This window comes from Protopterus annectens, chromosome 7.part0 (assembly GCF_019279795.1).
Source record: "Protopterus annectens isolate FY-2018-M chromosome 7.part0, PAN1.0, whole genome shotgun sequence".
NCBI lineage: Eukaryota > Metazoa > Chordata > Ceratodontiformes > Protopteridae > Protopterus > Protopterus annectens.
Window position 1 is genome coordinate 663,176,800 of NC_056739.1, and position 24,610 is coordinate 663,201,409.

The window sequence follows — 24,610 nt, forward strand, 5'->3', positions numbered from 1 at the left end:
ACGCCATGCCGCCTAATAGGCAGCCATTTCCAATACTGTATTCATGCATTCCGATGTAATAGGCATCACAAGGTGGGAGCACATTGTATGAGGTACACACAAATATGATTGTGTCACTGGACAGGCCGCTGATTCCGTACAGTCGAACGCGATGCCATCACCTAATGGGTGGCCAATCCCGATACTGGAGTCATGTAATATGATGTAATAGGCATCACAAGGTAATATTGTGGTCCTCGCTCACACCCAGGGGTGTGAGTGACAGATGCAAGCACCAATACCGGTGCATTAGCATGTGCGGGATCGAGCAGGTGTAAGCGTGTTTGGCTACCAGTATGCGAGTATTGCATTGGTTAAGCAATGTAGAGGCTGATCGAGCGTAAGAGGCTGTAACCAGAGGATATCATACAGTACAGTCATTCAACAGTATAGGAATGTATCCCATCATTGATGTACATGTGAGTGTTTATGTCCAGCATATAGGTATATACATATATAGAGATGTATCAGGGACATACAATGTGGCAACAAAGCATTAAAAACGAATGAAACGGGAAACACCAGCGACACTTGTATTATGTAGTAGTGTTGCTCTATGTGATCACAAGACTCCCGCAGACAGACATGTGTCAGTCATACACGCAGATAGTTGTCCATTGGCTGTATACATCACTCTGTGCATGTAATGTACATTAACACAACAGTACCTGTCCAATCATTGTGTGAACAGTACTCCTGCAATGTGCTGCATGCAACAACATCATTATGACAAAGGTAAATGGGGTAACCATAGAGGGACCGGTAGTGTTTTGTGTACAATGGGGTCGTCCTCCTCATGTGTACCTGGACAATATAGGAGTGATGTACATACCAGGACTGTGCACCTGAAGGACAGTGTTGAGGATAACAGTAGTATGTTATGATGCATATTACAAGGCAGATGGTGTCTTTGGAGCCGAATGGCCTTATGTGTCCATAGGTGAGGGTCAGATGTTGAGGAAGGAGTGTAGGTATGGCCATGGAAGATAGGTAGGAGCACAGAAATGACACCACACAGGGTTGGTATATGACACATATGGGGGGGATACACCCTGGATGGAGATGGGTCTTCGGCATTCACCAGCCTATGGGAACAGCGGGATGGAGGTCTCCAGCCATGGGCAGCTACCACTGCACCTACACAGCTGCAAAGGAGGCAGTGCTGAGGGCTGTCCAGGAGGGGCAGCATCACCCTGTAAATGTGACACTCTGCCCTTGAACTGGTGTATCTGGCTTCGTAACCCCTTAGAGAGCCACCTACGCAACATGTCCGGGACCACACGACAGCAGATATGTACCTGTCTGGTCCTGCTCCCAAGGGGGACATGCTCCATCCTCAGTGGTGGTACCACCAGAAGGTGGTGCAGAGCCAACAGAGGTAGATGTTAATGACTGGGCCCCAGATGTGCTAGTGCCCGGTGCCATGGTCAGCTGAAGTGGGACAGGAGGATCTGCCAGGACCTACCAACCCATTCAGCCTATGGTGTTGCATTTTAAACCCACATATGGCTTAGTGATAGACAACAGCATACAGGATTATCTACGACAGTATGCATAGATATCACCAGCAACCCAACACAACAGATGGTATACATTTGCAGAGGGAGCACAACACATGTATATATACCGCATGGCAACTGTACAATGTGTAGTAGATATGTGACTGCAGCTATAAACAGTTGCCCATCATTGGCTTGTCACTGGGAATCCCACACAGTGTCAGTCATACCACCGTTTCATGTGACACGTGTCCAGTCAGGGATGCGATGGCAGTAATACATCCCTATCATCATGTACTGTCTGCAATCCCCACACCATGCTTCTGCTGTGCACAGAAGTGTGTTCAGTGTGTTGCACAGGAAACAAATGGTTGCACACACTGACCTGTTCACAGATGGCCCTACAGATGGGGTTCCCTCATGAACAGAGTACTGTCATGTCTGTATTTTAACATGCAGAATAGCCATTACCACGCACATGTTAAACAGGCAGTAGTAGTCTCAATGCAGCATAGCTACACTTACATGCTGTAGTTGTGTGGCACATCACCCTCCTGTCATTAGGCTATTTCCCACTGTGGAAAATGATTGAGGTACATCCAGATATCATCTGCAATGCCGTGTCAGAACACCACATCCAAGTATCACTCACTGCGACTGTCATGGCCAGATAATAACATCACAGCTGTACCACATGCAATCAGCTAGAGGAGGAATGCAGTAGGTGCAGAGGCCATCACCTGACAATTTACATCTGTTACAATACACATGCTGCTGTGCAGGTGTACACCTTCACATCCACCAGAGAGTGTGTGTGCGGGACAGTCAATGTACACCAGGGAAGGGTGTGGGACAGGCGATGTACACCAGGGAAGGGCATGGAGACTTAACTATAAGCATCATCTGCCACACGCTGAATAGTACAGGGGCAAGCCCCTGACTACTCATTACTATTACATGTGCATGACGTTACTACATGTGCCACAGAGGCGGCATGTTGCAGTGCTGTAAGAACATGTGTGTAGGTGAGTGTCATCTGCAACAGATATAGTAGACATACATTAGGTGTGGCACACATGTCAGTCCATGTGAACAGATGCCATTGTCACCACAACCGCACTCTAATGGATGCACATTAACACCTTTGCCAGGGTAGCAAATACACAATGTAACTACTTAGTTTGCCACACCATAGTAATGCACAGGACCACATGCACCACAGGAGATATCTGGAGGTTCTATGGGCTAGGGCATGTGAAAGTGCTTGACAACTGTTAGAATGCCAATGAGGTTTATACTGGGAGTGACTGTGGTTGGGAGCATCACAACCCACATGCAGACACAGGGTGCCAGTACTGCCATGCAGGTATGCATTGTTCCATGGGTGTGTAGTGTTTGGCTGTGTAAGATGGCTGTATAAGGCTGGGTGAGGGGTAATCCTTGCCATTGCATCACCCGACAATGGTGTGCAGTGCAGGGGTGTAGTTTCTGCAATGTCCCACACAGATGGGTACTGCATTATCTGGGCTGACATCCTGGTTACCAATGTGTAGGGCCATATCTTTGCAATGCACGCCATGTCTGTGCTTGATAGTCCTTCACATGGACATTGCCTGGAATGTGCATGTCCCACAATACTGTACAGTGACATGTACAGGTGTACCTGGTTTGGCAGACACATGTAGTGTACACAGCCTGTTATACCCCAATATGCCAAAACTGGCCTGGTGTGGTGAAACATGCTTATAGTGAGCAGGTCGGCCCTGCACCTGCATGGATAGAATGGACAGGTATTCCGTGGTGTCATTGGCATGGGTCCATACAGGGCACATGTGTACAGCATTGTCTGGCCTTAGTGGGTCACATATGATGGCACCACATATGTTGCCGCCATTCAGTGTGGAACATAGTGAAAGCACAATGTCCGCATATATGTGCCTATTATACCGCTGTACAGGGTGCCATGCCCTCTGCAGATCACTGTGGTCACACCATGCCTACTATCTGTCCTCAATGCGCATGTTACTAGCAACATAGTGGGATATCCTAGGCAAGGTTGTATGTGCATGGCACATGGGTGCGGGACATATACCGGGTACTAGTAGGGCTGCATACTTAGTTCACCAGCCATTTTGCCAGATGTATGGGTATGGCTTGCCAACACAGTGCCGTGGCTGACTGACAGCTGTACTCCTCGTGAGGTGGCCAATGTGTCATAAAACGGACACTATATAGGAAAACTACAAAACCCACTCCCAAACATGTCCAATGGTAAGACAATCATGGCCACCTCTACACAGGCTCTGACAAACACACACTTGCCATGTCCTGTATACAAACACCTGTCGTATCCCACTGCAGCAACACACATTGAGGGCACGTGCTACAGAGAATACTACAAAGCACTGTACTTGTCTCACGCAGGCAGACACACACACACACACACACACACACACACACACACACACACACACACACACACACACAGTTGGCATGTCTGGGATTAGAACACCGACCTAACTACTTTACTACACTACAGCATTACGCAGTTACAAAAGTGCTACCGAGATTACTGGGACACAGCACTCCCAGAGGTGTATTTGTAGATGGGCGACATCATCGGCCTTGATAACGGTGGGTATAAGAAATGTATGGAGTGTGAGCAGTATAAAAGCATTACTCAGTCCTCAGGCAAACGGGGACACACACACACACGGCAAGTGTGGGACTAGAATACCGACCTAATTACTTTATTACACTACAGCAATATGCAGTTACAGAACGAGCTACCAAGATTACTGGGACACAGCACTCCCAGAGGTGTATTTGTAGATGGGTGACATCATCGGCCTTGTTAACGGTGGGTATAAGAAATGCATGGAGCGTGATCAGTATAAAAGCATTACATAGTCCTCAGGCAAATGAACACACACACATGGCAAATGTGGGACTAGAACACCGACCTAACTACTTTATTACACTATAGCATTACGCAGTTACAGAATGCGCTACTGAAATTACTGGGGCACAGCACTCCCAGAGGTGTATTTGTAGATGGGTGACATCATTGGCCCTGCTAATTGAGGGTATAAGAAATGTATGGAGTGTGAGCAGTATAAAAGCATTACTCAGCCCTCAGGGACACACACATGGCAAATGTGGGACTAGAACACGGACCTAACTACTTTATTACACTACAGCATTACGCAGTTACAGAACATGCTACTGATATAACTGGGACACAGCACTCCCAGAGGTGTATTTGTAGATGGGTGACATCATCGGCCTTGATAACGTTGTGTATAAGAAATGTATGGAGCGTGAGCAGTATAAAAGCATTACTCAGTCCTCAGGCAAACGGACACACACACACACACACACACACACACACACACACACACACACACACACACACACACACACACACACACACACACACACACACACACACAGCAAGTGTAGGACTATAACACTGACCTAACTACTTTATTACACTATAGCATTACGCAGTTACAGAATGCACTACCGAGATTACTGGGACACAGCTCTCCCAGATGTGTATTTGTAGATGGGTGACATCAATGGCCTTGCTAATGGTGGGTATAAGAAATGTATGGAGTGTGGGCAGTCTAAAAACTGTTTAGAGTCCATCAGCAAATGGGGACAGACATACACACACACACACACACACACACACACACACACACACACACACACGCACCAGTGGCAGGTACAGAACACTTGCCTATATACAGATTACTATTACAATACTACATACTTATGAATCAAACCACACAGACTACACATGTCAAGGCTGTCATTATGACCGTCTGGGAATGCGTACATCAACAGGGATGCTGGCAGTTAAGACATGCATACCTGTGAACCTGTGTGTTTAAAGTAGGAATCCATCCTGACCAGGAGTATGCCCATCTGTGGAATGGATGACTACTACCACTATACAGGGTTACAATGGCCATGCCAATACACAGAGACACATAACCGACATGGTGTCACTGCGCATGCTCACACACTTAGTAGTACAGGGCTGTTCAGAATGCAGTATGTGTCCATCTACACAAGGATATACTGGGCATGTTCATACACTTAGTAGCACAGGGGGATTGCTTACACACTTAGCAGCACAGGGCTGGTTGGAATGCACTACTATGCATCCATCTACACAAGGATATACTAGGCATGCTCATACTCCTAGTAGCACAGGACTGACTGGGATGCACTCTGATGCTAAACACCAAGGGCCACAGTGGCCATGCTATTATAGATAGATGTAAAGAACACATTGTAATAGGCTCTGGTGTTAGTAGTTGTCATTGTTAGCGAGAACACTGCTCTACATATATTTGACACTGGTCTTTTACACATCAGCTGTCATTCTGGGATAACATGGCTGACAGTAGGCAGGACTTTGTCACATATCACATGCATTCATGATACAAGGGAGTGTAGATATTACCCAAGTCAAATCCACCCATACAGTGCCATTCCAAGGCAAATGTTCTAAACACAGGTTAACTCCCATACACCTAAAGGACAACTGCATTGTTTTCTTATGCTAACCAGTGGTAGATGTGTAGTGTCCATATTCACAGCTGGTCACTGTAGATCCAACAATGGGGAATACTGGCATCTGTGCAGTGAGGAACACCTGGCTGATGTCTTTGTAGTGCACAATAGCACTTCCACCATATACCTCAGAACCTAGCACTATCACCATATACCTCAGAACCAGACATGTGGGCCATAACACAGGTATGGACCCCTCCAAGTGGTGTACCCACATACATAAAGGTCACTCACATGTACTGACCGGTCCCCCCACAAAAGGCATCACAGATGAGCCATGTGCTGGACACAGTGTCACATGCTGCATTCTAGGATGTAAACTGCAGACACTACCATGACCTCAGACCACCAGCACACAACCATACATGTTGCATGACATAGATGAGTACACCACCATGTGACCCTTGACCTGTGTGCTGTACTAAGCTCTACATCAACTGTAGACAGTACACATGTACTGACACAGTTGCATCATATGTTATGCAATGCAATGATACCACTGTCTGTGATCAGGTAAGCTGTACACATACCAGGGGCGCTCGGTACTTTCCACCATTAGCAGATGTCTGTTGCTGTACACCGGTCCACACCCTAATGTATGGATATGACATACATGTACCTGCCCTGGGTATGTACATGCCACACACACAACATACCTGTAAATAGCATAGCTGTTGTAGTCTTTTGTGCAAACAGGTGGCTACAGCCATTACACACATGCACATGGAATGTAGGTCCATGGCTGCTGAATGCTAACAGTACATAAGGTGTGATATCAGTGTTGACAGAGGTAACATCCCCTCTGTACTGGTCACCCATCATATCATACAAGAGTCCATGTGTCATGTATGCCATTACACATATCCACAAATTGCAATGACTAGGACCTACACACCTGTACACATAGTGTTGTGCATTCAGATAACATGGGTGTCCAGTTGCTGATGTATGCAGGTGGTGTGTATCCTAGTACATCATGCAGCTGCAATGCAGCCTCAACATTGCCAACTGTATATGGTGATATGCTGAATGTACAGAAAGATGTACCACAGGTATGGACAGATGTGTTGAAATAACTAAGTGGTGGGGCATCTTTGCAGATGGATGTTTGCTGTGGACAGCTCACAGATGTGTTACAAGCTGTCCTACAATACCCTATGTAACCGGTAAGCAATGGTTTTGTTAATTGAAGGACATAACAGACAACTTAGACAGCGGCCAGGGTGACAGCGAAGGTAAATCACTTAGCACCTGTTAATAGATATGACGTCCCTAGTGCATATATCAGCACTGTTGGCACAGGAAGCATCATTACAGTTTGTAACACATGCAATACTGCTGTACATCTGACATACATAACATGAGCTAGACAGGTCTGGGATTCACAGTACTGGCATATGTGGTTGCGTGTGTGTCCATATATGTCATGTATTGTGGGGAATACATCTCTATTGTTACTCACTCTCCTTTACCCTAGTGTACACATTTGTACAGACTGCAATGTAGAAAGCAGGACATAGGCAGGGGCATGTATCTCACACATGTGAGGTATCTGTATATGCATGACATAGGTGTATTAATTACTGAATGCCACATTGTATGTAGGGCTGACTGATCCCTGGAGTGAGGATGTATGTTACCATACTGAACTGATAAGACCCGCTCCCACCATCCAAGCAATGTATTCTACTATCTGTGTTGATGTCCCTGATCTTAGGCCATACTGACTACCTGTACATGTGTATTCTCTGTGTCTCATCATGTAGGTGCACAGTACTGTAATGATGATTTGCACATAGGCAGGGGTCCTCATCCCACCAGTAGCAACTGTGTGCGAGTGTGTGTTACTGTGTCGGTGAAGCCGTGAGTGTGTGTGTGTGTGTGTGTGTGTGTGTGTGTGTGTGTGTGTGTGTGTGTGTGTGTGTGTGTTACAGTGTCATTGAATACATGTGTGTCAATACCTGAGTGTGTGGGTGCAGTTGTGTGTTGGCATCCTGTCATAGGAACGTGTATTACTGATTCCCATTGAGGCATCACACTTCCCACTGGCCTCTATCCTTGAAATCAGCTAGACCACTCTCTTACCTCACCACTCCATGTAACTGTACCTGTGATGTCACCCTTTATGGATGTCACATCTGTGGTCACAGTAGCTTAATACACAGCTATCATGCTCTTGGAACGGTAGATGTGTTTGTAATGTGGGACATTCTCACTGGTATGTGGCAGCTACATGATGCATGCTGGTATATTCATACATACCTGAGAGTAGTCCACATTGACATATGGGACACAACTGCAAACACTGACATCCACCAGCACATGCAATTAGACCTGAAGAAGGACACCAGAACATCATGACCAACATGCATTTACTGTTGTTACACAAGACACATACTGTAAACAGTATTGTACACCTGTACTATATGGTATATCTGCTGCCTGTCAACAGTCCTCAACATTTGTAAACTACACATATCATTTTAGTCTGTTCACCCTGTGCATCAGACCATATGAGCATGTCCCTGCACTGATGGTGTGGATGTCAGGGATGCAGCACAGGCATCAGCATATGTACAGGGTGTTAATGTTTGCCAGAGGCCTAGGCTGCACTCCTGTTACACAAGACACATACTGTTAACAGTATTGTACACCTGTACTACATGGTATATCTGCTGCCTGTCAACAGTCCTCAACATTTGTAAACTACACATATCATCCTAGTCTGTTCACCCTGTGCATCAGACCATATGAACATGTCCCTGCACTGATGGTGTGGATGTCAGGGATGCTCCACAGGCATCATCATATGCACAGGTTGTTAATATTTGCCAGAGGCCTAGGCTGCATCATTGGATGACATCATGTGTGTGGGTTTGGGCCTTTGATCTAATTGGGCGTGCATGGATGTTATGCAAGTGTGTGATGCGGTGCCCTACATATGTGTCCAGTGTGTGCGTGTATGTATGCACACAGATCACCCATGTGTCTGGCCTACACAGGGGTATTATTGACAGCTGCAGACTGTACAGGCGAGGTTTTACCATTCACGGTGTCCAGCCATGGACATGTGACCTGTGTCTGCCAGGTGTTGCACAGGCACTACCAGACAGAGGTGCAGATTGGGTACTGTCTGATGTCACTTGTCCATTGGAACCGTGTCCCTGTTGGGACCATCCCGGGCCATGTACACATGGCCTGCTATGTCATGGTGTGGACAGCACAGCACCAGATGCACTGCTGCTGCTACCGCCACTATGGCAGTGGGCATGTGAGGTAGCTCATACACGTAGACCTGACACAGGTGATGTAGCAGGCCTACGTCTAGGTGCCCGATGCCTCACTCCTATCAGATGTTCCAACACAGACAGCTCATATTTGTGGATTGTCATGCCACGGTCAAGGACTCCAACCATGTCACTCAACCATCTATCAAAAGCATCAGCAATCTGCTGTTGAGCATTTACCATTGTCTGGATGCTGTTGTATAAAGAACGGACATCAGCCCTCTGTAGCCTCTGATCTTCTCTGTTGCATCGTTCAGCATGTGCCTGTGCCTCCATTACAGCCTGAAACATGCGTCTGGTGACACCAGCTGCTGCGCTCTGTTGTGCAGAAGCATATTGGCCAGAGGTCCTCCTACAAGCAGCACTGGCCACATGCCTGTGTGGGGCACCACCAGTAGTTTGGCTGACATCATGGTGTGCAGGCACACCTTCAATAGGCCCCACACTTTCCTGTTCCAAGCTACCATGTGCCAACTGTCCTTCCTGTATGGCCACTGTTGATGGGGTATGTGCAGGTATGGGGATTTGTGTGCAGGGTTGAGGTGGATATAGATAGAATGGCAACCAATGGCACAGTTTCAGCCCCTGACAACTCTGCCTGTGTCCCAATCATATGTTCATCATCACTGCTAGAGTCTGTGGGGACACTAACATCTGATGTACCGCAGGAGGGCAATGCACCTACATCACCTGTGAGGGCAGACTAGAACTGTACATTACAATCTATATAATAGACACACACACATACACACACACACACACACACACACACACACACACACACACACACACACATGTGATATGACAGAAGGCATGCAACATGCATGTGATATGGCAGATGGCATGCAGCACAGACAATAATAGTGGTAGTTATCATACATCCCTAGGTTGCACACAACAGCATGCATGTGTCATAGCAGACAGCATGCAAATTACACAATCATAGTAGTGGTTAGCATACATCCCTGTGTTACACAATGTGGACCAGCACAGGTTAACAGTACACCTGCCTGATGTGTGGCATATGACCTTGATAATCACATGTAGTATGACATGTGATCTACTGACGTGTGCAATGACATGCATACAAGTTTAACACAATGGTGTCCTGTCAAATATACAGTGGAGCAATGGTGTACCAATTCAGTGTTGTCTGTCTGCCCTATAGATATCCTGCAAATTTAGCTGATGTGCATGGCCATTGCAGGGAATCATGAGGCGTCTCTAGTGCTATACAATGTGAGTTACAGACAGGGTTCATAGCCATGACTGTGTTCAGATACAATACATATATACTGTGGAATGTGACCCATGTCACTGAGGTGTATACACATTAAACCATGATGTGGAAGTTGTGACACAGGTCACTGATGGATATACGGATGACACCCCTGCACATCTGCAACCATTTTGCTGCAGTCTGGCAACTATGGCCAGATATGGCAAACACATTGGTACACCATGTCCCACATGACATCTGTGTACCACACACACACTCACACACACACACACACACACACACACACACACACACACACACACACACACACACACACACACACACACACACACGCACACACACAAGGCACTAGTATGGCATTTATGTCCAACACCAGCAATGGGAATGTACTGTATCTGTGGCCTGATATGGATACTGTACAGGTGACTGTTGTCATGTTACAACACCCTCAAGATGTTCAACACATCTTATGTGGTGGATTGATGTTACACCTACAGACGATGTGCACAGGCCTGTAGGATGTCTAGTGATCCACATCTACATTATGACCATTATACAAAGGCCATGGTTGAACCATGTGTAGCCATTGTACGACAGGGTGTACACACAAGCACAACATGTCTACTGTGTGTGTTGCTCGATGTCTCTGGCCATCCTCCATGGCCATGTGTGTACATGTGTTGTCCAAATTATTGTGATGGGCATCTATTTCACATGTCTGTGTTGTGCAATATGACATATATGCTCCACTGACAACAGGGTTATGCAGATAAAGGGTGGTATGTGGGATATGGTTTCAGGTTAGGTAGGCAGTGTAGCAGCCAGGCCAAAAATGTCATGGGCATGTCAATATAGCACATCACATTGTGTGACATTCATAGCAGGTTTATGATCCACACCGGTGAAACCTGTGTGCTGGCCATACTCCAGCCCACTGTGTAGTACTTTTGTATTCACCACATGTGTAGATCAGATCTGTTGTACGTCCCTAAAGTGAACAGCATCTCCTTCATTATATGCACAGCTGTCAACACATCTGGCAATAAAGTTTGTGAGGATTCATGTTGGTGAGATGATTCACATAGTTTGCAAGTGTTGTACATGGGTAGTCATTGTGATGTATTGCAGGTCCAACCTGTATATTGTGACAGGACCATACATTATGTGTACATGTTGTGAATGGCCACATGGCAGATAGATTTATGCATTACGGTTCCTGATAAATAATAACACTCTCATCTGCAATGGGCTGCTGTTGCAGTGGAATGCCAGAGGTACCTAAATAGGAGTAACACAGCAGTATGAGCATAATCAACCCCTGTATAAAGGCTACAGGGAGCAATGTGCATAACACATACACCAGTACATTAGGCTATACTATGGTGTATGCACATGTGTGCGTACACACCGTAGCATACTACAGTATGCGGCATGTGTGTATACATGCCTTGCATATGATGTTACATTACATATTGTACAGTGACACATGCAACTATATGGAATATAGTTGTTATAGGTGCAGTACTGACTTACCAGGCAACTCCAGGCTCATTGGTTGAGAGACACCCACCTCCACAATATCGACTAAGGCTTGTGGATGTGATTCGGCAGGTTTCCCCAGGTTGGCCAGTAACTCCTCGGTACGTGTGAGTGGGGGCTGGATTGGTGGTCCACCACCTGTTGCACCTTGTTCCCTGGCAATTGCATTTGCATATTGTTTTGCCCATCTAATGAGGTCTGTACAGTGTCTGCGCACCTGCTGGTATGTGCAGTTGTGGCCACCCACATCATTAACCCTCCTGCGAAGTTCAATCTACAGGGCATACCTGCTATAGTGCATCCTGTGGCACATGGCTGAACAGGATATCATGATTATTGAGTAGGTATGGGATGAGGGTCTCATCCTCCAAGTGTGTAAAAGGGAGAAGCCTTGCATGTTGCATACCTGGAAGACATAATGATGGAGACAGGTCACAGTAACTCACAGAGACATACAGAGCTACAGCTGAACATACATGCGTATCACATTAATTCAGTTTAAATATTTGTATTTGCAAAACTACATGACACTGACATGTTTGTGTCACACACATGTGACACTGAATTTTGAGTGGATATTACCACCATATATGTGTGTGTCATCTGATTACATTGTTCATACTCCATGTGGTTGCTGCCTTGATGTGGGCATGTCGGTTTGCCTGTACTGGTGTTCCTACCTATCAGCACATGGCTGGGTGGGTCCACATTAATGCAGTTGACCTTGATGCAGTGTATATGTCACATATAAGGACTTACACTGCCTTAACAGACATGACCTGTGACCCTGCAGACATACTCACATAAGGTTTTACATGTATGTGTTCTGCCATATACATCTACACGGCACTGTACAGCGATTCAACATCCTGCCATGTATCACTTGTGTTGCACATGTGATACACATGGGACACTGGCTAGCCAGATGGTATTTGCAGGGATGGATATCAACTATAGCATGTACAGCCAAAGTCAACTAGTGGGCTATATGCCATGGGCCATGTATGAATCTAGGATGAAAGGTTACCTGGCAGTAGCCGACACGTGGGTCTGTGGGGCCAGGTGGAGCAGTGTCACATTACTGATCCACAGGGTTAATGATACATATACCATGCATTACCATGCGGTCATCACACCATGTCTGAGAGGGGAGCGATGTGCAGCTTTGACGGACAGGAATGCATAGTATGGCAGGACTATGTCAAGTGTATGGAACAAGGATCTGTCCAGCATGTGGTAGGTAGATGTCCATGAAGTATGTGTTCGAGATCAGGATGAGAGCGTGTAGCATGTCCAGCATCACTGGGTTGGACATGGATATATTTAGGGTATGCATCATGGTACATAGTGGAGATGGGGAATGGGAAGGCTGGTGTAGGCCATCTGCACATGACCAATAGCCCTTAAAGGAAATATGTGATCTGATATGGGTCACTTGAGAGTTCTGTATGGCTGGACAATGATCTCTATATTCACGAATGGCACACTATCATTATTAGGGTTGCCACACATGACTACCTGACAGGTGTGGTGACGTAGCTATCACAGGATAGACAACTACCCAGCTGCATCCCTCAAACACGTGTCCATTATGTTGACTGCTGCCTAGGTGGTAGTTCATGGGTACAGGGTTATTAACATAGGGGTGACAATGTGAGTCAACTATTGCTCCTAGGCCATAGTCATTTGCATACTTCAACAGGCAGATGCCTTCTGTTTGTCTGTGAGGTATAGACTACAATGAGGGGGAATAAAATTCATTAACCCTGACATACTGTAGCTGCCACTGGTGTGATGAACATGTATTATTCAGACACCTTCTGTAGTGTTGGTTCTGCCAGCAGTCCTGTTGCAAAACACTCCTGTGACATAGGAATGTACATCTAGTATACCAAGTGTAGGTGGTACACAGTATGGGTGATGATATCCTATGACCTGGCAAGGTTATGATATGCAGTGTGACATCAACCATACTGTCATCTACCTGACATGGTTATGATATGCAGTGTGACATCAACCATACTGTCATCTACATCTGTACTGCTGATATCACTTATGGGATCAAGGTTCATGGCCTTCCAGACCAGACTCAGCAGGGTAGTAGTAAAGTACTTCCCAGTATCAGTGGTGTCTCCCCTTTTGTGGGTTGTGATACCTGTTGGTGTGCACCATTCAGTGTGTACACAACCTGACATGGTGCTATGTTTTACATGATGTGTAAGTGGAGAGCATCTGCCATATGTGTATGATACAACCTGTGATGTGTGCAGCGTGTACCTGCATAGTTTATTGGTACAGGGGCCCTGTGGTGTACATGGATATATGCTTGTGTACCTGTTGGGGGGAGGGGCGTGTGCTTATATTATCCAATACCCTATCTGGATTGCTTATTCATGCTAAACACTTGTTCAGGACTTGTAAACACTACGTAAGCTAATAATTACTATAGCACTCAATCTTCCTCATTACCTACAGGTAAGGGTGAACAGGTTTTGTACGTACTTTACTCACTTGCATAGAGTAATGTAGCTCTTGTACTCATTTTCCTCACTTATCTAGGTGAATGCAGTTCTATATTCAGGCATGTCCAAGAGACAACTGCCAGTGTTCTCACCTGTCTATCTGATGAATCTGGATATCTTGAGGCAATGTACACATTGTCTCATGTACAAAGACAAGCCTCTCCGCCTACCACCCAACACTACAACCTGTGAGAGATGCACTCATCTAGCCAAACTGGAGGTAAAGGTCTGTCCAACCAAGCCTGACCCTGACTGCCATGTGGAGAAGGTACACAGTCACACAGCACCACACTCATCACATAAGTCTCACTGAATCTACCCTACCATTAACTGGGAAAACTACTCGTGTACCAACACATTAGCTCAATGGTTTCTGGAATTCATAAACACTAATGCCCTGACTCAACATATCCACACACCCACCAGGGGCAACAATATCCTAGACCTAGTCATTACCAACATGAGTGACTGGTGCTCCACACGTGAAGCCAACTCCTCATTGGTCTGATCAGACCATGTGCTGAACACCGTTGATATCCACATCCTGCACCTACCCCCCCATTAAGAGAAACACAGTATAATATGTCTACAAGGCCAACTATATGCTTCTTAAGACAGACATGGTGGACGTCATGACACCCATGCAGATGGACAGTACTGTTACAACTGCCGAATCCTACGCAAATGCACTCTATAAGCACTAGGAGAGCATGGCTTGTGTATCCCAAACAGAACCAGGATGCTATACTCCTAATTAACTAAGCCAATATGGTGGTCCCCTGTCATAAACATATTATACTACAGGAGGAAGACACTGTTGCAAATGAGAGTACAATACCGTGCATGGAGGAGATCCCTGGCCAGCCTCAGAAAGAAGGTGAGGTCCCGTATAAAATCCTCCAAAACTAGCTACGAAAACTATAACGCAACTAATACCAACAACAACCACAAAGCATTCTATAGCTATGTCACATATCTTGATGTCAACAACCAGATCTGCTTTGAGTTACAGCACAAAGGCATGAACATTACAGAAACAATTGATATTGGCAACATCCTGGCAGATTGCTCTCAAAGCTGCACACTCTAAAGGCAATATCACAGCATCCATGGGACCGGTCAACATCCCAGGCTGTGTTTTACACGAACTTCAGATCGTACTGTCTCCCCACCTATGCAACATGTTCAATAATAGCCTCAAATCAGGCATAGTGCCCCCTGAATGGCACACAGCATCAGTTATCCCACTCCACAAAGGTGGTGCCACAACAGACCACGGGACCTATTTCCCTATAGGCCTGACTAGCCTGGTCTGCAAGGCTATGATGCACATCATGGATAACTGTCACAGAGACATTGGATACCTTCCAACCTTTGACCCCTCCCTGTTTGGCATTGTTAAGGCCAGACCATGCCTCTTAAACCTGGTGGACTTCTTAGAGACAGTTACCAAGGCATTAGAGGAGGGTAAGGTGGTCCACACATCCTGCATAGATCTCTCATTGGCTTTCAACACCATTCCTCCTTCTGGTATTATCAACATACCCATCCATCTGAACATTAACCTCTATGTCATGTGATGGTTTGCAAAGTGGCTCAAGGACAGAACCCACACAGTGGGAGTTGCATACCCTAGGTTCGACTGTATACCAGTTACAACCGGCGTCCCCCAGGGCTCAGTCCTAGGACCCCTCATGTTCGGTATATATGTCTCTGACAAGCACAGGAGGGCTTTGGCTGAAAAGGTTTGCAGACGACTGCAAACTAGGGGACATAATTGTTTCCCCTGCTGTTACAGACACCCTCTGGAAGGGTTGCACTGAGACGGATACCTGGTGTTAATATCATGGCATCAAGCTGAATGCCTAAAAGTGCATAGTCATTCCCTTTGGATATAACTAATTACCTGGGGACTACCACGTAGGTGCTAGTCCCCTACATACAGAAAAGGTAATACAGGATCTGGGAACCCCAGCAGATAGCAATCTCTCCTTCAATACCCATAATGACAAGGTGGTTAGAATATCATTCTACATGGCCCCCCTAATCTCTAATGGGTTCGCATCCAGATCAGAGGGGCCATTGTGACTCTACACATGTCATATTAGACCCATTAAAGGATACAACACCCCATTTGGGATATACCTTACAAGACAACTGCAACAGCTTGGAAGACCACACCAGTACCACACCAAGAGGATTACTGACCTCAAACAGATGACCTATGCAGCCCAATCTACGAAACTCCAACTGTACTCAGTTGCATACCACATACTCACAGGTGATCTCTGCTTGACATACAAGGCCCATGTCCAACCCTGTATTGCTGGATATGTTCCACCTAAACAGAAGCCCCTGAGAGCCACATGCTCTAGGGATATACACCTAACCACAATGATGAGTAGGACGTGCTGGATGGATAGATTCCTGACCCGGACACTCCCTATGCTTTGGAACATTATTACAATGTACATCAGGCAGGGCCCCTCATGGGCACTCTTCAAGGGAAACCTTGATGTGTGGATGGGAGACAGACATGTACCCCGGGGATCACTGCAGTGGCTCTGCTGGACATAGGCACAAGGAACTACTGGCTCTGCCATTCAGAGGCACAAGAAAACAACCTATGGGGATGGCAAAAGCCAACACACGCTAGCTAGGCTTACAGATACCCTTGGTAAGACAGCCTAGCACCTACCTTTGCACATATTACATATCTAATGTGCATGTATAGTTAAATAGCTCTTCCATTTTACTTTGCTATCATGCTGATAAACTGTTGGTTCACTAAAAGACATATGTATCCTGTTATTGTGTATTGTAAATGCCAATTGACATAACTAATGTTTGCCTAATATTACAGTAATGCTATGTAGCTTGTAATACATATCTGCCTACAATACTGTACATTGCATAGTTATTGGCACACTATCCCACAATGCAAATCATACTTGCACAGTGGCCCAACCTTCCACATGTTATTCTCTGTAATACATCCATACATATGGCTACAGTTACAATATATCAACATATACTATCCCCTGTTATAGCACATATTTGTTGGATCAGCCCTGCCACTGACATTGGCTGATGAGGAGTATTTCTATTCAAAGCCCTTATATAGCATCCCTTGTGGTGTATGCGGTGTTTGCCTTCTGACCTACAGCAGTACACACAAATACTACAAGTGTTACTATGCTCAACAATACATCACTACAAGATAACTGTTTCCACTATATGGATTGCGTGACTTCAAATACTGCAGAATAGTACTACATACACAGACATACTGACTGTTCTACATACCTTATTAGAAACCCGAGGTGTCGTTAACTGTTGATTCAATCCTTTTCAGTTTGTGTTTCAATGTTCTTTGTAACATTCCGCTGGTATATAAAGATGGTTTGAATGTGTGATAACACATCCTTTTCTAGTTACATATCGGTAACATGCGGTATCCTGTCCACCAATTGCTGTTCCAAAATAGTTAATTGGATGCACATCAGCTGTGCAGCTACTCCATTAGCCGATACTATGGCAACAGTGTTGTATAGGTGAGTACTCCTTTTAGGCATTGTCCATTTGCATTACTGTCGAGGGAGACGGCCTAGATGTGTTATTGCGATATATTTCAACAGCAATATGGAGACACACAGAGATATATTAGCTTCATGACTCCCATGGACTGTGTGTAATGGCTAGATGATTTAGTTCTACATGTGAGTACAGCTGTTATATTTTGGAACAGTGCTACTTATGCAGGGTTTGTTTGTACCTGATACTTCTGCAGATGTTTAAGTCTGGCAAGGATATTTGGCCAGCTCAAGGCCGTGTGGCTATGCATGAACCGTTATGTGGTGTACAGTGTGCTCATCAGACATCCTTGATTTTGTGTACAAGTGTGTGCTGTTACTCACTAACTGCTAACACATCCCGGTGTATGCACAACCCTCTGAAACGGGATTAGTGCAAACAAACCCTATTACATCAGCAGCTGTTCCATTGTATAACAGCAGCTATTTCACATAGGGCCATGTTAGTGTGTCACTGACAAGGTATGTTAAGGCTTCTGCAGATGTCATACAGTGTGTGAATGATTTGTGATGTTATTACAGTTTGTATTGTAATATGTTTGGGTGTGGGGGTGATGTTGGTGGATGTGCTTAGCAGATGCAGTTGTGTAGGAACTGCTTTTATACATAATCGCTATGTGCGTGAGTGTTCCTTCCCTATTTGAACACCTAGCCTTTTGTGGAATAATACAATGGTATATGCAGGCTGATTCATTAAGGCACTGTTATGTGGTTCCTGTATAGTATGCAGGTGATGCTAGTCCTTGAATCCCTTCGGTAATACATCTGAATGTAATAACGTGTTGCTACATGATAGCTGTGTATTTCTGTCATAGGTATTTTCAGTCATCGTAGTTGTGTTGGTGACTGACCCTCTTTGGCTAGGGTTGCCACCTTTTCATATGGCCATAGTGGGACCTTTTTGGGACACACATCTGATTTTATAGGCCAACACAAACCCATGGTCAGTACAAGGGATAGAACTTTCCTTTCTTGCCTATTTATAAGCTTATTCTTGTAGCAGTTTAGTTGCTTATCCTGTTTCTTGTAACATGTAGGTATTTTAGATAGAGAAATAACTATTGTATGCAACTATTACAGTACATATGGGACATAATTATGTCCTACAATCCCGGGACATTTGCCACGTTTAATATATTTGGTCAGGACACAACCACCCAAAGAGGGAGTGTCCCTCACAAAGTGGGTCAGCTGGTAACATTATCATTGGCTCATGTCCATAGCACATATTTGTAATAGTGTATAGGCATATACTTTCCATATCCTTTGTTCATAAAGGTTGGTAGTGGCAGAATGTGTAATTGCTATGGTCTATGTTATACACATATATGAACACTTCAACCGCTGTATATGGGAGACCTACGGAATCTCAAAACCACAGTGTTCCGACACACAAAGTACCAGACTCCCGTACCCCACAATACCGACATCAACAGTAACTCGCGAAGGTAACACAAACATGGAACACACACATGCACACACAGACACACTGCTACCCAACACATCCAAACAAACCATCCTACACTATGTATGAGCAGGTGGCCAAGCCCCCTACACCCCCCATGTAGGTGTCTGTGCCCCCCACACCACCCCCTACTTTAATATTCTACATCCTAGGTCATGCAAACAGACACACAAAGCTAAACCACAACCACACATTACAGTCCCCCAGGAACACACACCACACACAGTACACACACTTACACACACTACAGCCCTAAGAAACACACGTATACACAGTAATCTACCCAAACCACAACACCAGAAGCACTGACTAACTGTCCATTAACATCGTGAGATTACACCTTGCGCATCTGCTGTTTCGGTACTGTGTTCTTTTGGACCTTAAGCCTCGGGATTACGCACGTCAGTATGTAAAGCAGTCAGTATGTGGTAGGTATCCCATTTATATGTACCTCCTTGGTTATGCAGATGTTGTTAGCCTATCTATATATTTACATATATATGTATATCCCCATATATTGACATATCTCTCTCTCTATGTGTGTGTGTATATATATATATATATATATATATATATATATATATATATATATATATATATATATATATATATATATATATATATATATATATATATATATATATATATATATATATATATATATATATATATATATATATATATATATATATATATATATATATATATATATACATATATATATATATATATATATATATATATATATATATATATATATATATATATAAAACATACACCTTTCATTGGGTACATGCTGTTTTGTCCTATTTCAACACATTCCTACCTTATGTGTTTTATCCTGTCAGTATACACAACTGCCATCGGTACATCTCGGGTAGCTTAGTGGTATGTTATTGTGATGAATGTGTACATGGTTGTGAGTTCTAATCCTGGCAGTGATATCTTACCTCTCAGAGCAGGCACTGGTAGTGCAAGGTTGATTAACGCACATTTCAGTGGTTGTGTGTTCTACATGTTTATTATTCTGTGGAGAACTACCTATATATGCAAGTTGTGTTTAAGGTATACTATGTAACATGTACACATCTGTGAAGATTCCTGTCAGGGATACTCCCCATTATTTGGAACTACATCCCTGATTACATTATACAAAACCCCTCACTGACACTCCGGGGAATCCTTGCAGAGTGGGTGATGAACAGTAGCTACACCCCAGGGATCCCGCAAGTGGCTCTGCTCCACAGAGGGACAGTTAGTTGATCAATAGGATGGTGACAGCAGACACATTTTGCCTATGCTTATGAGTGGCCTCAGCGGTTGGGCATGTACCTACCTATGTATCTATGAACCTGTACATACAGTATGGACACATGCTGATAGCTTAATTTACTGTTCAGGTATTGACTTATCTTGTGCCAATGGCGGTTGTGTGTACAATAGTTGAGGGCTACTTATGTAGGATGCATACAGTAGACCACCTATACATGACGATTTCCAGGTGGTCGTGTGTGTGTGCCTTCCATGTTTGCTGTGTGTGCAGGTGGAGAAGGGTGTCAGCCCATGAGTGCCTACACTGTCAGTGTGTGTGCTATATGTTTCCTCTTTTCCAAGGCATGGGCATACTGGGCATGCCTCCATCTGCCTACTGGGGCTAGCACAGACTGTCCATGGTCTGAGTCTCCCTGTGCCTGTGGGTCCCTTGGCAATGGTGGTGGGCTGTGAGGGCCTTCACCATTCTGTCCCTGCTGCAGCTGTTTCCACAGGATCATATTGTGTAGCATGGTACATACTATGAAGATGTGGGCAGACATTCCTGGAGAGTACTGCAAGGCTCCACCAGATATGTCCAAGCAACAGAACTGTGATTTCAGCATCCCAAACACATGCTCTGTGATGACTCTGATTTCTGCATGTGCCTCATTATGGTGTTCTTGCGTGGATGTGTGTGTATTTCTGATGGGAGTCATCATCCACGGTTCCAGTGCATAGCCAGCATTCCCCACCAGGTGGCCATATGGGATGTACCCCCTGGCAAATACCTGATACAGCTGTAAGGCATGCCAGATGTGGGAGTCATGCTACTAGGGCTGCCAGTACACACATCAGGTTCTGATGAAGCTCACAGTTCAGTGAGTGAAAGTGCTTAATGTATGTCTTAATAAATGAAGATTTTTTAACTCATTGGTGGATGGAGTGATTCGATACACTTTTCACATTATTCCAGGTGGTTGGGATAATGTATGTGAGTACTTAGCGTCACAGGAATCCATGGAGTCTAGCGTTCTTCATTTTTTCTTTGTCCTTGGAATATAGTGTTGCCGGAACACTTATTGGCTATATATTTAGCCATTGGCATATCTTAACATTATAATACATAAGTTTTGTCCGCTTTCATGGTTCCGATTTTATGTTTGACAAAATGTAAACCGTTTTTTTTTTTGTTTGTTTACATTTCTACATGCTTACGCTACGCCTGCACAAGTTCATGAATCACTATATACCTTCATTTTCATGCTACACTGCTTTGCCTGGAGTAATTATCATACATGCACCAGGAGCTGTGCAGCTCTGGCATATGCTGGTAGTGCATGTGGAAACAGCTCTTACCTGAATCGCTCGACGGCTATATTTGGTTCTAGATCACCGACGCTACTCCAGCGCATGGCACAAGCTTCATGAATCCTGGGGATTATATGTTTCTTACAAAGTAGAACTCCTATAAAGTCTGCAGCTTTGGTTGCAGAAAAAAAAGCTTATGATGATCTGTTTGACCAAACATTCACACTTTGAAAACAGACAGGTAAGGTTTTAAGTAGCTTGTTAACACTTTTTTAAATTATCACTTAAGACAGGCAAACATACAGTAATATAAAAGAAAACAAACCATATTAGCACATTTCCATTCACTTACATTACACCACACGCATTTTTTTGTAACTATTATCAGTCCAACATTACACAAATTGCTCAATCCCTGCCTTCCCTTACACAAATTACTCAATCCCTGTCTTCCCTTATTTGTCATGTATTGTTCCTACATTTTCCATTTATTTCTATGTAATTTGATACTTCCCTTTTCTAAAGATCCCACTTCATTTTTTTATCTCTGTTACAATATTCAACTCTTCAGATACAGATTATTCAGATTTTGAATTCCATTGCCTAGTAATTTCTTTTTTTTGTCAGCCACTTGAATTAAATTTAAGAAGGCTTTACTATCTCTAGACATTTCAGATTATGTGTCCCAGCTCAAAAGAATCATTTCCTTAGTTACATCCATTTGCTCACCCAATGTTTCTGACAGAGTACTCTGTAGGGGATTGTTTTAGAAACTGTCAACTCATTACACTCTCAAAATACAATAAATTATTTTCCCCCATCACACCTCCATCTATCTGAGGAAAATTCTTTGTAGTCGACATGGGGTATAAAAATAACTATGCAAATATTTCCAAGCAAAAATCCTAAATGTTTTATAATTTATTACATATTTGGGAGTCATAAATATGTCCTCCCATTGTTCCCTTGTAAATTGTTTATCCAGTCTCTCTTCCTAATCTTTTCTACCCTCCTCTGACTGATTCTTATATTTATCATGCACTATTTTATATGTCCTACTAATTATCCCCTTTTTAACAGCAGCTTCTGCCCTAGATGCAACTAAGATTTCTACTAGAGCAGGTATTTTACTTAAGATTCCTCTATTCCATTCATTTTGCCTATATCTGATATCAATCTCTTGTAGGGAGGACAGTCTCCATCCCATTCTATTACCTTTCCCTCTCTAGTTATTTGCTTCCAATACCCGGATTCCTTTGCCACTATTCTCCAGTAAATTCCAGCCTTCTCTTGCCTATTCTCTGTACCCCTGCTTCCAGTCATCTCTACTGGCAAAATGACATTTCTTCTTTCTCATGTTAGCTTGGTGCTCAAAATGTTTCTGATACTTTGTGAATATAATATTCTTTATGGTTGTTATTATTCTCCTTAAGGATCAGCATCCAAAATCTCACTCTCTCCTTATTTATTGTATTTTCCTGTGCTTCTTCATCATCCCTTTCCATTTTGAATTATAACTTTATGCTTGTGTTATGTATATAAGCCTTAACTGAGTAGCTCTAAAATATCCCTTCAAATCAAGTAATCCTAAACCACCTTGGTCTTTTGGAAGGATCAGCTTATCCCACTGAATCTTTGCACTCTTCCCCTCACAGATAAATTCCTTTAACTCTTTATTGTCCACAACTTCCCTCTGGTTGATAAAAAATATGCCCGATCTGTACTATATAACATTAAAGGGACTAAAACATTTTCAATGCTTGCATATTCATGAACTAGAGCTTCCAGTCTCTCGTTTTTTTGTATTATCTTTTCTTTAGTCTCTTCCCACATATCTTTAGCTGCCATAACAGAAGCCTTTTAATCTGTATTCGATAAAAACAACCCATGCTTCTCCCATTTTTGCACATTGGGTCAGGAAGTCACTTCAAAAATGACAATTATCTAGAGCCAAGGTTCACACTGCCAGGTGGCTAGCCCTATTGCTGTTGGTCTTCCATACTCGACACACACACATACACACTCACACAAATAGCAAATTTAGAGTGCCTAGCCAGCCAACTACATATCTTTGAAATTTGACAGGAAACTGGAGCACCCAGAGGAAACTCAAGAGAATTTGGAGACAACATGAAGGACTCTGCACAGTGTCCTTATAAAAATGGGTATTGCTGAACCGATTCATGTGTTGGCACATAATTTATGGCTATAACCTTTGTTTTTCTTCCTTAATTTTATATTCCAAAAAAGTCTTGAAACTGTGTAAAAATGTTCCTC